The sequence below is a fragment of the Sturnus vulgaris genome, unplaced genomic scaffold, assembly GCF_052056855.1.
Source record: "Sturnus vulgaris isolate bStuVul1 unplaced genomic scaffold, bStuVul1.hap1 Scaffold_159, whole genome shotgun sequence".
Taxonomy (NCBI): Eukaryota; Metazoa; Chordata; class Aves; order Passeriformes; family Sturnidae; genus Sturnus; species Sturnus vulgaris.
The window spans coordinates 85001-97554 of NW_028276076.1; positions in this window are offsets into that span (position 1 = coordinate 85001).

The window sequence follows — 12554 nt, forward strand, 5'->3', positions numbered from 1 at the left end:
CCGGCCTTTGGACGTGGCGGCCTAATGCTGGGTAGACCTGTTGCCCTCGGCCGGCCTTTGGACGTGGCGGCCTAATGCTGGGTAGACCTGTTGCCCTCGGCCGGCCGTGTTACCGGCCGGCCTAATGCTGGGTAGACCTGTTGCCCTCGGCCGGCCTTTGGACGTGGCGGCCGAATGCTGGGTAGACCTGTTGCCCTCGGCCGGCCTTTGGACGTGGCGGCCGAATGCTGGGTAGACCTGTTGCCCTCGGCCGGCCTTTGGACGTGGCGGCCGAATGCTGGGTAGACCTGTTGCCCTCGGCCGGCCTTTGGACGTGGCGGCCTAATGCTGGGTAGACCTGTTGCCCTCGGCCGGCCGTGTTACCGGCCGGCCTAATGCTGGGTAGACCTGTTGCCCTCGGCCGGCCTTTGGACGTGGCGGCCGAATGCTGGGTAGACCTGTTGCCCTCGGCCGGCCTTTGGACGTGGCGGCCTAATGCTGGGTAGACCTGTTGCCCTCGGCCGGCCTTTGGACGTGGCGGCCGAATGCTGGGTAGACCTGTTGCCCTCGGCCGGCAGTGTTACCGGCCGGCCTAATGCTGGGTAGACCTGTTGCCCTCGGCCCGCCGTGTTACCGGCCAGCCGAATGCTGGGTAGACCTGTTGCCCTCGGCCGGCCTTTGTACGTGGTGGCCGAATGCTGGGTAGACCTGTTGCCCTCGGCCGGCCTTTGGACGTGGCGGCCTAATGCTGGGTAGACCTGTTGCCCTCGGCCGGCCTTTGGACGTGGCGGCCTAATGCTGGGTAGACCTGTTGCCCTCGGCCGGCCTTTGTACCTGACGGCCGAATGCTGGGTAGACCTGTTGCCCTCGGCCGGCCGTGTTACCGGCCAGCCGAATGCTGGGTAGACCTGTTGCCCTCGGCCGGCCTTTGTACCTGACGGCCGAATGCTGGGTAGACCTGTTGCCCTCTGCCGGCCGTCTTTCCGGCTGGCCTAATGCTGGGTAGACCTGTTGCCCTCGGCCGGCCCTGGTACCGGCCGGCATAATGCTGGGTAGACCTGTTGCCCTCGGCCGGTCTTTGTCTCTGGCCACCCGCGGCGTGGTAGTCCTGTTACCGTCGGCCGGCCTTGCAGCCCGGCCGCCGCGCGATGGCGCCCCGTCTCTTCCATCGGACGCGCGGCCCCCTTGTCGTCTCTGCAGCGGCGAGCACGCCTTCGGCGGTCGGCCTGCACGTCCGGCATGACCGCGGGCACTGGCAGCCCAGCAGGCAGCCCTGCTCTCGCGTCTTCTTCCCCCCGGCGAAAGGCGGGGCGTGAAGGCGGGCGACTTTCGGTCCCAGCCGTGCCCAGGTGTCCCTGCCGGCTCCGTGCGCCAGCATCCACTGGCGAGCTCCGCCGGCCTCTTCCCCAGCCGCGGCCCCTGTCCGCTCCGCCGTCATGGTGCCGGCACCCCACTTCCCCAAGCGCTCCCCGACAGGAGCAGGCAGCGTTGTCGCGCCCCCTCCCCGTGCTCGAATGGACCGCGGCCCTGCTCCGGGCTTCATTTCTGCAGCGCGCTCGCTCGCTCGCTCGCTCGCTCGCGCGCTCCCTCCCTCCCCCCCCCCCTCCCCCCTCCCCCCGGCCGCCCACCCGCCGCGCTGCCGCCCTGCCGCAGGCTTGAGCGGCGCCGGGGCGGAGGAGGAAGGAACGCCACCAAAGCAAAAGGCTCCGAGAAAGCTGAACAGAGAGCTTCTTTGACCAGGGACAGACGGCGCCAATCATCCCGCCGCCATCCCTGCTTGTGCACCAGGCTCTCCGCCTGCCGACCTCGGCATCAGCCTCCCGCCGCCGCCGTGTAAACTGCCCGGTGGGACCGTGGGCGGGGGCAGGAAGAGGCTGAAAGTGCTGCCAGGGAGGCTGATGGCGGAGGGCGGGGTCGCCCCCAACCGACAATGGGCAGGGCCCGAGGCAGTCTGAAAGCGCTGCCAGGGAGGCTGATGGCGGAGGGCGGGGTCGCCCCCAACCGACAATGGGCAGGGCCCGAGGCAGTCTGAAAGCGCTGCCAGGGAGGCTGAGGGCGGGGGGCGGGGCGCCCCCAACCGACAATGGGCAGGGCCCGAGGCAGTCTGAAAGCGCTGCCAGGGAGGCTGACGGCGGGGGGCAGGGCGCCCCCAGCCGACAATGGGCAGGGGCGGGGAAAGTCTGAAAGCGCTGCATGGGAGGTTGATGGCGGAGGGCGGGCTCGCCCCCAGCGTTAATGGGTGGCTGCGGAAGACGGGGCAGGGACAGGGAGAGGGCAGGCGGCTTCGTGCCGGCCCCGGGCGCCTCGACAGCGAGCCCTCACGGCCCCCCAAACCCGCGCCGAGGCCCCAAGAGCTCTGCAGACCTTCCGCGGAAGAACCGGCCCGAAAGCGGCCACCCGCTTGCCGACGGCGGCGCCGGTCGCCTCGATGCAGCCGCCTCCGTGGGGCGGGAAGGGGCAGGGCGAGTTGTGCCAGGGCGCGGCGGCTTTGGGCCGAGTTTCGCTGCACGTACGTGCTTCCCCTGGCTGTGCTGCGGCCCGTGAGGTTCTGTTTTGTGGTGGGGGGGGGCTCTGTAGGTAGGGTCTCTGGGGGACGGGGGAGGAGGCGTGGGGTAGGGAGGACGCCGTTTGGGGGGGTCAGTGTGTCAGCAGGGCGAGAACCGGGCACAGGCCCTCCGTCAGCTCGGCTGTGGGCCCAAAGGGATCACAAATAAGATTTGGCAAGAGTTTTGTTTTCCGGAAAAGATTTTCTTTCCGAGTAAATAGAAGAGGCAATCATTCAAAAAAGGCAAAGAGGAAATGAAACAAATCAAATCAAATCAAAACAAAACAAAACAAAACGAAATAAAATAAAATAATAAAATGAAATGAAAAGAAATGAAATGAAATGAAATGATGAAATAAAATGTTGTCGAAAATATGTCTTGGTCTTGAAATCGATTCTGCCGGGCGGGGCAAGGCTGCTGGAGCACTTGGGCTCCGGAGCGTTAAGAGGCTGTGGGGTTTCCCCGGCTCCGAGATGGTACAAGGATGCCTCGTCTACCCGGATCCGCGAAACGTGGCCCGTCCCGCGGCGGCCAGGTCGACGCGGCTCCGGGGCCGGTGGCGTGGGACCGCCGTCGCCGGCGAAGGCGCAGCGGCGGCGGCCGTGGCCGCGACGACCAGGTCTACACGACTCCGGGAAACTTGGCCGGTCCCGCGGCGGCCAGGTCTACTGGGCTCCGGGATGGGCGGCCGCCGTGGCCGCGGCGACCAGGTCTACCCGCCTCCGGGACCGGCGGCGTGGGTCCGCCGTCGAGGGCGAGGGCGCTGCGACGGCCGCGGCGACCGGGTCTACCTAGCTCCGGTGCGACCCGGGCTGCGTGCAGCATGGCGAAGGTAGACCTGTGGTCCGCATCACGGCGTGGGCAGACCTGGTGTCCGCAGCATGGAGCGGGTAGACATGTTGTCCGCCGCATGGAGTGGGTAGACCTGTTGTCCGCGTAATGGAGTAGTTAGACCTGGTGTCCGCAGCTTGGAGTGGGTAGACCTGTTGTCCGCAGCAAGCCGTGGGTAGACCTGGTGTCCGCAGCATGCCCTGGGTAGACCTGGTGTCCGCAGCTTGGTAGACCTGTTGCCCGTTTCATGGCTGGGTAGACCTGGTGTCCGCAGCAAGCCGTGGGTAGACCTGGTGTCCGCAGCTTGGTAGACCTGTTGCCCGTTTCATGGCTGGGTAGACCTGTTGTCCGCAGCATTGAGTTGGTAGACCTGGTGTCCGCAGCATGCCCTGGGTAGACCTGGTGTCCGCAGCTTGGTAGACCTGTTGCCCGTTTCATGGCTGGGTAGACCTGTTGTCCGCAGCATTGAGTGGGTAGACCTGGTGTCCGCAGCATGCCCTGGGTAGACCTGGTGTCCGCAGCTTGGTAGACCTGTTGCCCGTTTCATGGCTGGGTAGACCTGGTGTCCGCAGCAAGCCGTGAGTAGACCTGTTGCCCGTTTCATGGCTGGGTAGACCTGGTGTCCGCAGCATGCCCTGGGTAGACCTGGTGTCCGCAGCTTGGTAGACCTGTTGCCCGTTTCATGGCTGGGTAGACCTGTTGTCCGCAGCAAGCCGTGGGTAGACCTGGTGTCCGCAGCTTGGTAGACCTGTTGCCCGTTTCATGGCTGGGTAGACCTGGTGTCCGCAGCTTGGTAGACCTGTTGCCCGTTTCATGGCTGGGTAGACCTGGTGTCCGCAGCAAGCCGTGAGTAGACCTGTTGCCCGTTTCATGGCTGGGTAGACCTGGTGTCCGCAGCATGCCCTGGGTAGACCTGGTGTCCGCAGCTTGGTAGACCTGTTGCCCGTTTCATGGCTGGGTAGACCTGTTGTCCGCAGCAAGCCGTGAGTAGACCTGTTGCCCGTTTCATGGCTGGGTAGACCTGTTGTCCGCAGCATGCCCTGGGTAGACCTGGTGTCCGCAGCTTGGTAGACCTGTTGCCCGTTTCATGGCTGGGTAGACCTGGTGTCCGCAGCATTGAGTTGGTAGACCTGGTGTCCGCTACATACCCTGGGTAGACCTGGTGTCCGCAGCTTGGTAGACCTGTTGCCCGTTTCATGGCTGGGTAGACCTGGTGTCCGCAGCATTGAGTTGGTAGACCTGGTGTCCGCAGCATGCCCTGGGTAGACCTGTTGTCCGCAGCTTGGTAGACCTGTTGCCCGATTCATGGCTGGGTAGACCTGGTGTCCGCAGCAAGCCGTGAGTAGACCTGTTGCCCGTTTCATGGCTGGGTAGACCTGGTGTCCGCAGCATGCCCTGGGTAGACCTGGTGTCCGCAGCTTGGTAGACCTGTTGCCCGTTTCATGGCTGGGTAGACCTGGTGTCCGCAGCAAGCCGTGAGTAGACCTGTTGCCCGTTTCATGGCTGGGTAGACCTGGTGTCCGCAGCATGCCCTGGGTAGACCTGGTGTCCGCAGCTTGGTAGACCTGTTGCCCGTTTCATGGCTGGGTAGACCTGGTGTCCGCAGCATGCCCTGGGTAGACCTGGTGTCCGCAGCTTGGTAGACCTGTTGCCCGTTTCATGGCTGGGTAGACCTGGTGTCCGCAGCATTGAGTTGGTAGACCTGGTGTCCGCAGCAAGCCGTGGGTAGACCTGGTGTCCGCAGCTTGGTAGACCTGTTGCCCGTTTCATGGCTGGGTAGACCTGTTGTCCGCAGCATTGAGTTGGTAGACCTGTTGCCCGTTTCATGGCTGGGTAGACCTGGTGTCCGCAGCTTGGTAGACCTGTTGCCCGTTTCATGGCTGGGTAGACTTGGTGTCCGCAGCAAGCCGTGAGTAGACCTGGTGCCCGTTTCATGGCTGGGTAGACCTGGTGTCCGCAGCAAGCCGTGGGTAGACCTGGTGTCCGCAGCTTGGTAGACCTGTTGCCCGATTCATGGCTGGGTAGACCTGTTGTCCGCAGCATTGAGTGGGTAGACCTGGTGTCCGCAGCATGCCCTGGGTAGACCTGGTGTCCGCAGCTTGGTAGACCTGTTGCCCGTTTCATGGCTGGGTAGACCTGGTGTCCGCAGCAAGCCGTGGGTAGACCTGGTGTCCGCAGCATGCCCTGGGTAGACCTGGTGTCCGCAGCTTGGTAGACCTGTTGCCCGTTTCATGGCTGGGTAGACCTGTTGTCCGCAGCATTGAGTTGGTAGACCTGTTGCCCGTTTCATGGCTGGGTAGACCTGGTGTCCGCAGCAAGCCGTGAGTAGACCTGTTGCCCGTTTCATGGCTGGGTAGACCTGTTGTCCGCAGCATGCCCTGGGTAGACCTGGTGTCCGCAGCTTGGTAGACCTGTTGCCCGTTTCATGGCTGGGTAGACCTGTTGTCCGCAGCAAGCCGTGGGTAGACCTGGTGTCCGCAGCATGCCCTGGGTAGACCTGGTGTCCGCAGCTTGGTAGACCTGTTGCCCGTTTCATGGCTGGGTAGACCTGGTGTCCGCAGCAAGCCGTGGGTAGACCTGGTGTCCGCAGCATGCCCTGGGTAGACCTGGTGTCCGCAGCTTGGTAGACCTGTTGCCCGTTTCATGGCTGGGTAGACCTGGTGTCCGCAGCAAGCCGTGAGTAGACCTGTTGCCCGTTTCATGGCTGGGTAGACCTGTTGTCCGCAGCATGCCCTGGGTAGACCTGTTGTCCGCAGCTTGGTAGACCTGTTGCCCGTTTCATGGCTGGGTAGACCTGTTGTCCGCAGCAAGCCGTGAGTAGACCTGTTGCCCGTTTCATGGCTGGGTAGACCTGGTGTCCGCAGCATGCCCTGGGTAGACCTGGTGTCCGCAGCTTGGTAGACCTGTTGCCCGTTTCATGGCTGGGTAGACCTGTTGTCCGCAGCAAGCCGTGGGTAGACCTGGTGTCCGCAGCTTGGTAGACCTGTTGCCCGATTCATGCCTGGGTAGACCTGTTGTCCGCAGCAAGCCGTGGGTAGACCTGGTGTCCGCAGCTTGGTAGACCTGTTGCCCGTTTCATGGTTGGGTAGACCTGGTGTCCGCAGCATTGAGTTGGTAGACCTGGTGTCCGCAGCAAGCCGTGGGTAGACCTGGTGTCCGCAGCTTGGTAGACCTGTTGCCCGTTTCATGGCTGGGTAGACCTGTTGTCCGCAGCATTGAGTTGGTAGACCTGTTGCCCGTTTCATGGCTGGGTAGACCTGTTGTCCGCAGCTTGGTAGACCTGTTGCCCGTTTCATGGCTGGGTAGACCTGGTGTCCGCAGCAAGCCGTGAGTAGACCTGGTGCCCGTTTCATGGCTGGGTAGACCTGTTGTCCGCAGCAAGCCGTGGGTAGACCTGGTGTCCGCAGCTTGGTAGACCTGTTGCCCGATTCATGGCTGGGTAGACCTGTTGTCCGCAGCATTGAGTGGGTAGACCTGGTGTCCGCAGCATGCCCTGGGTAGACCTGTTGCCCGCAGCATTGAGTTGGTAGACCTGTTGCCCGTTTCATGGCTGGGTAGACCTGGTGTCCGCAGCATTGAGTTGGTAGACCTGGTGTCCGCAGCATGCCCTGGGTAGACCTGGTGTCCGCAGCTTGGTAGACCTGTTGCCCGTTTCATGCCTGGGTAGACCTGTTGTCCGCAGCAAGCCGTGGGTAGACCTGGTGTCCGCAGCATGCCCTGGGTAGACCTGGTGTCCGCAGCTTGGTAGACCTGTTGCCCGTTTCATGGCTGGGTAGACCTGTTGTCCGCAGCATTGAGTTGGTAGACCTGTTGCCCGTTTCATGGCTGGGTAGACCTGGTGTCCGCAGCATTGAGTGAGTAGACCTGTTGCCCGTTTCATGGCTGGGTAGACCTGGTGTCCGCAGCTTGGTAGACCTGTTGCCCGTTTCATGGCTGGGTAGACCTGGTGTCCGCAGCATGCCCTGGGTAGACCTGGTGTCCGCAGCTTGGTAGACCTGTTGCCCGTTTCATGGCTGGGTAGACCTGGTGTCCGCAGCAAGCCGTGGGTAGACCTGGTGTCCGCAGCTTGGTAGACCTGTTGCCCGTTTCATGGCTGGGTAGACCTGTTGTCCGCAGCATTGAGTTGGTAGACCTGTTGTCCGCAGCAAGCCGTGGGTAGACCTGGTGTCCGCAGCATGCCCTGGGTAGACCTGGTGTCCGCAGCTTGGTAGACCTCTTGCCCGTTTCATGGCTGGGTAGACCTGTTGTCCGCAGCAAGCCGTGGGTAGACCTGGTGTCCGCAGCATGCCCTGGGTAGACCTGGTGTCCGCAGCTTGGTAGACCTGTTGCCCGTTTCATGGCTGGGTAGACCTGGTGTCCGCAGCAAGCCGTGAGTAGACCTGTTGCCCGTTTCATGGCTGGGTAGACCTGGTGTCCGCAGCATGCCCTGGGTAGACCTGGTGTCCGCAGCTTGGTAGACCTATTGCCCGTTTCATGGCTGGGTAGACCTGGTGTCCGCAGCAAGCCGTGAGTAGACCTGTTGCCCGTTTCATGGCTGGGTAGACCTGGTGTCCGCAGCATGCCCTGGGTAGACCTGGTGTCCGCAGCTTGGTAGACCTGTTGCCCGTTTCATGGCTGGGTAGACCTGTTGTCCGCAGCAAGCCGTGGGTAGACCTGGTGTCCGGAGCTTGGTAGACCTGTTGCCCGATTCATGCCTGGGTAGACCTGTTGTCCGCAGCAAGCCGTGGGTAGACCTGGTGTCCGCAGCTTGGTAGACCTGTTGCCCGATTCATGCCTGGGTAGACCTGTTGCCCGCAGCATTGAGTTGGTAGACCTGTTGCCCGTTTCATGGCTGGGTAGACCTGGTGTCCGCAGCATTGAGTTGGTAGACCTGGTGTCCGCAGCATGCCCTGGGTAGACCTGGTGTCCGCAGCTTGGTAGACCTGTTGCCCGTTTCATGGCTGGGTAGACCTGTTGTCCGCAGCATTGAGTTGGTAGACCTGGTGTCCGCAGCATGCCCTGGGTAGACCTGGTGTCCGCAGCTTGGTAGACCTGTTGCCCGTTTCATGGCTGGGTAGACCTGGTGTCCGCAGCTTGGTAGACCTGTTGCCTGTTTCATGGCTGGGTAGACCTGGTGTCCGCAGCAAGCCGTGAGTAGACCTGTTGCCCGTTTCATGGCTGGGTAGACCTGGTGTCCGCAGCATGCCCTGGGTAGACCTGGTGTCCGCAGCTTGGTAGACCTGTTGCCCGTTTCATGGCTGGGTAGACCTGTTGTCCGCTGCAAGCCGTGAGTAGACCTGTTGCCCGTTTCATGGCTGGGTAGACCTGGTGTCCGCAGCATGCCCTGGGTAGACCTGGTGTCCGCAGCTTGGTAGACCTGTTGCCCGTTTCATGGCTGGGTAGACCTGTTGTCCGCAGCATTGAGTGGGTAGACCTGTTGCCCGTTTCATGGCTGGGTAGACCTGTTGTCCGCAGCAAGCCGTGGGTAGACCTGGTGTCCGGAGCTTGGTAGACCTGTTGCCCGATTCATGCCTGGGTAGACCTGTTGTCCGCAGCAAGCCGTGGGTAGACCTGGTGTCCGCAGCATGCCCTGGGTAGACCTGGTGTCCGCAGCTTGGTAGACCTGTTGCCCGTTTCATGGCTGGGTAGACCTGGTGTCCGCAGCAAGCCGTGAGTAGACCTGTTGCCCGTTTCATGGCTGGGTAGACCTGGTGTCCGCAGCATGCCCTGGGTAGACCTGGTGTCCGCAGCTTGGTTGACCTGTTGCCCGTTTCATGGCTGGGTAGACCTGTTGTCCGCAGCAAGCCGTGGGTAGACCTGGTGTCCGCAGCATGCCCTGGGTAGACCTGGTGTCCGCAGCCTGGTAGACCTGTTGCCCGTTTCATGGCTGGGTAGACCTGGTGTCCGCAGCAAGCCGTGGGTAGACCTGGTGTCCGCAGCATGCCCTGGGTAGACCTGGTGTCCGCAGCTTGGTAGACCTGTTGCCCGTTTCATGGCTGGGTAGACCTGGTGTCCGCAGCAAGCCGTGAGTAGACCTGTTGCCCGTTTCATGGCTGGGTAGACCTGTTGTCCGCAGCATGCCCTGGGTAGACCTGTTGTCCGCAGCTTGGTAGACCTGTTGCCCGTTTCATGGCTGGGTAGGCCTGGTGTCCGCAGCATGCCCTGGGTAGACCTGGTGTCCGCAGCTTGGTAGACCTGTTGCCCGTTTCATGGCTGGGTAGACCTGGTGTCCGCAGCAAGCCGTGGGTAGACCTGGTGTCCGCAGCTTGGTAGACCTGTTGCCCGATTCATGCCTGGGTAGACCTGTTGTCCGCAGCATTGAGTGGGTAGACCTGGTGTCCGCAGCTTGGTAGACCTGTTGCCCGTTTCATGGCTGGGTAGACCTGTTGTCCGCAGCATTGAGTTGGTAGACCTGTTGCCCGTTTCATGGCTGGGTAGACCTGGTGTCCGCAGCATTGAGTGAGTAGACCTGTTGCCCGTTTCATGGCTGGGTAGACCTGGTGTCCGCAGCTTGGTAGACCTGTTGCCCGTTTCATGGCTGGGTAGACCTGGTGTCCGCAGCATGCCCTGGGTAGACCTGGTGTCCGCAGCTTGGTAGACCTGTTGCCCGTTTCATGGCTGGGTAGACCTGGTGTCCGCAGCATTGAGTTGGTAGACCTGTTGTCCGCAGCAAGCCGTGGGTAGACCTGGTGTCCGCAGCATGCCCTGGGTAGACCTGGTGTCCGCAGCTTGGTAGACCTGTTGCCCGATTCATGCCTGGGTAGACCTGTTGTCCGCAGCAAGCCGTGGGTAGACCTGGTGTCCGCAGCATGCCCTGGGTAGACCTGGTGTCCGCAGCTTGGTAGACCTGTTGCCCGTTTCATGGCTGGGTAGACCTGGTGTCCGCAGCAAGCCGTGAGTAGACCTGTTGCCCGTTTCATGGCTGGGTAGACCTGGTGTCCGCAGCATGCCCTGGGTAGACCTGGTGTCCGCAGCTTGGTAGACCTGTTGCCCGTTTCATGGCTGGGTAGACCTGGTGTCCGCAGCAAGCCGTGAGTAGACCTGTTGCCCGTTTCATGGCTGGGTAGACCTGGTGTCCGCAGCATGCCCTGGGTAGACCTGGTGTCCGCAGCTTGGTAGACCTGTTGCCCGTTTCATGGCTGGGTAGACCTGTTGTCCGCAGCAAGCCGTGGGTAGACCTGGTGTCCGGAGCTTGGTAGACCTGTTGCCCGATTCATGCCTGGGTAGACCTGTTGTCCGCAGCATTGAGTGGGTAGACCTGGTGTCCGCAGCATGCCCTGGGTAGACCTGGTGTCCGCAGCTTGGTAGACCTGTTGCCCGTTTCATGGCTGGGTAGACCTGTTGTCCGCAGCAAGCCGTGAGTAGACCTGTTGCCCGTTTCATGGCTGGGTAGACCTGGTGTCCGCAGCATGCCCTGGGTAGACCTGGTGTCCGCAGCTTGGTAGACCTGTTGCCCGTTTCATGGCTGGGTAGACCTGTTGTCCGCAGCATTGAGTTGGTAGACCTGTTGCCCGTTTCATGGCTGGGTAGACCTGGTGTCCGCAGCATTGAGTGAGTAGACCTGTTGCCCGTTTCATGGCTGGGTAGACCTGGTGTCCGCAGCTTGGTAGACCTGTTGCCCGTTTCATGGCTGGGTAGACCTGGTGTCCGCAGCATGCCCTGGGTAGACCTGGTGTCCGCAGCTTGGTAGACCTGTTGCCCGTTTCATGGCTGGGTAGACCTGGTGTCCGCAGCATTGAGTTGGTAGACCTGTTGTCCGCAGCAAGCCGTGGGTAGACCTGGTGTCCGCAGCATGCCCTGGGTAGACCTGGTGTCCGCAGCTTGGTAGACCTGTTGCCCGATTCATGCCTGGGTAGACCTGTTGTCCGCAGCAAGCCGTGGGTAGACCTGGTGTCCGCAGCATGCCCTGGGTAGACCTGGTGTCCGCAGCTTGGTAGACCTGTTGCCCGTTTCATGGCTGGGTAGACCTGGTGTCCGCAGCAAGCCGTGAGTAGACCTGTTGCCCGTTTCATGGCTGGGTAGACCTGGTGTCCGCAGCATGCCCTGGGTAGACCTGGTGTCCGCAGCTTGGTAGACCTGTTGCCCGTTTCATGGCTGGGTAGACCTGGTGTCCGCAGCAAGCCGTGAGTAGACCTGTTGCCCGTTTCATGGCTGGGTAGACCTGGTGTCCGCAGCATGCCCTGGGTAGACCTGGTGTCCGCAGCTTGGTAGACCTGTTGCCCGTTTCATGGCTGGGTAGACCTGTTGTCCGCAGCAAGCCGTGGGTAGACCTGGTGTCCGGAGCTTGGTAGACCTGTTGCCCGATTCATGCCTGGGTAGACCTGTTGTCCGCAGCATTGAGTGGGTAGACCTGGTGTCCGCAGCATGCCCTGGGTAGACCTGGTGTCCGCAGCTTGGTAGACCTGTTGCCCGTTTCATGGCTGGGTAGACCTGTTGTCCGCAGCAAGCCGTGAGTAGACCTGTTGCCCGTTTCATGGCTGGGTAGACCTGGTGTCCGCAGCATGCCCTGGGTAGACCTGGTGTCCGCAGCTTGGTAGACCTGTTGCCCGTTTCATGGCTGGGTAGACCTGTTGTCCGCAGCAAGCCGTGGGTAGACCTGGTGTCCGGAGCTTGGTAGACCTGTTGCCCGATTCATGCCTGGGTAGACCTGTTGTCCGCAGCATTGAGTGGGTAGACCTGGTGTCCGCAGCATGCCCTGGGTAGACCTGGTGTCCGCAGCTTGGTAGACCTGTTGCCCGTTTCATGGCTGGGTAGACCTGTTGTCCGCAGCATTGAGTTGGTAGACCTGTTGCCCGTTTCATGGCTGGGTAGACCTGGTGTCCGCAGCATTGAGTGAGTAGACCTGTTGCCCGTTTCATGGCTGGGTAGACCTGGTGTCCGCAGCTTGGTAGACCTGTTGCCCGTTTCATGGCTGGGTAGACCTGGTGTCCGCAGCATGCCCTGGGTAGACCTGGTGTCCGCAGCTTGGTAGACCTGTTGCCCGTTTCATGGCTGGGTAGACCTGGTGTCCGCAGCAAGCCGTGGGTAGACCTGGTGTCCGCAGCTTGGTAGACCTGTTGCCCGTTTCATGGCTGGGTAGACCTGTTGTCCGCAGCATTGAGTTGGTAGACCTGTTGTCCGCAGCAAGCCGTGGGTAGACCTGGTGTCCGCAGCATGCCCTGGGTAGACCTGGTGTCCGCAGCTTGGTAGACCTCTTGCCCGTTTCATGGCTGGGTAGAC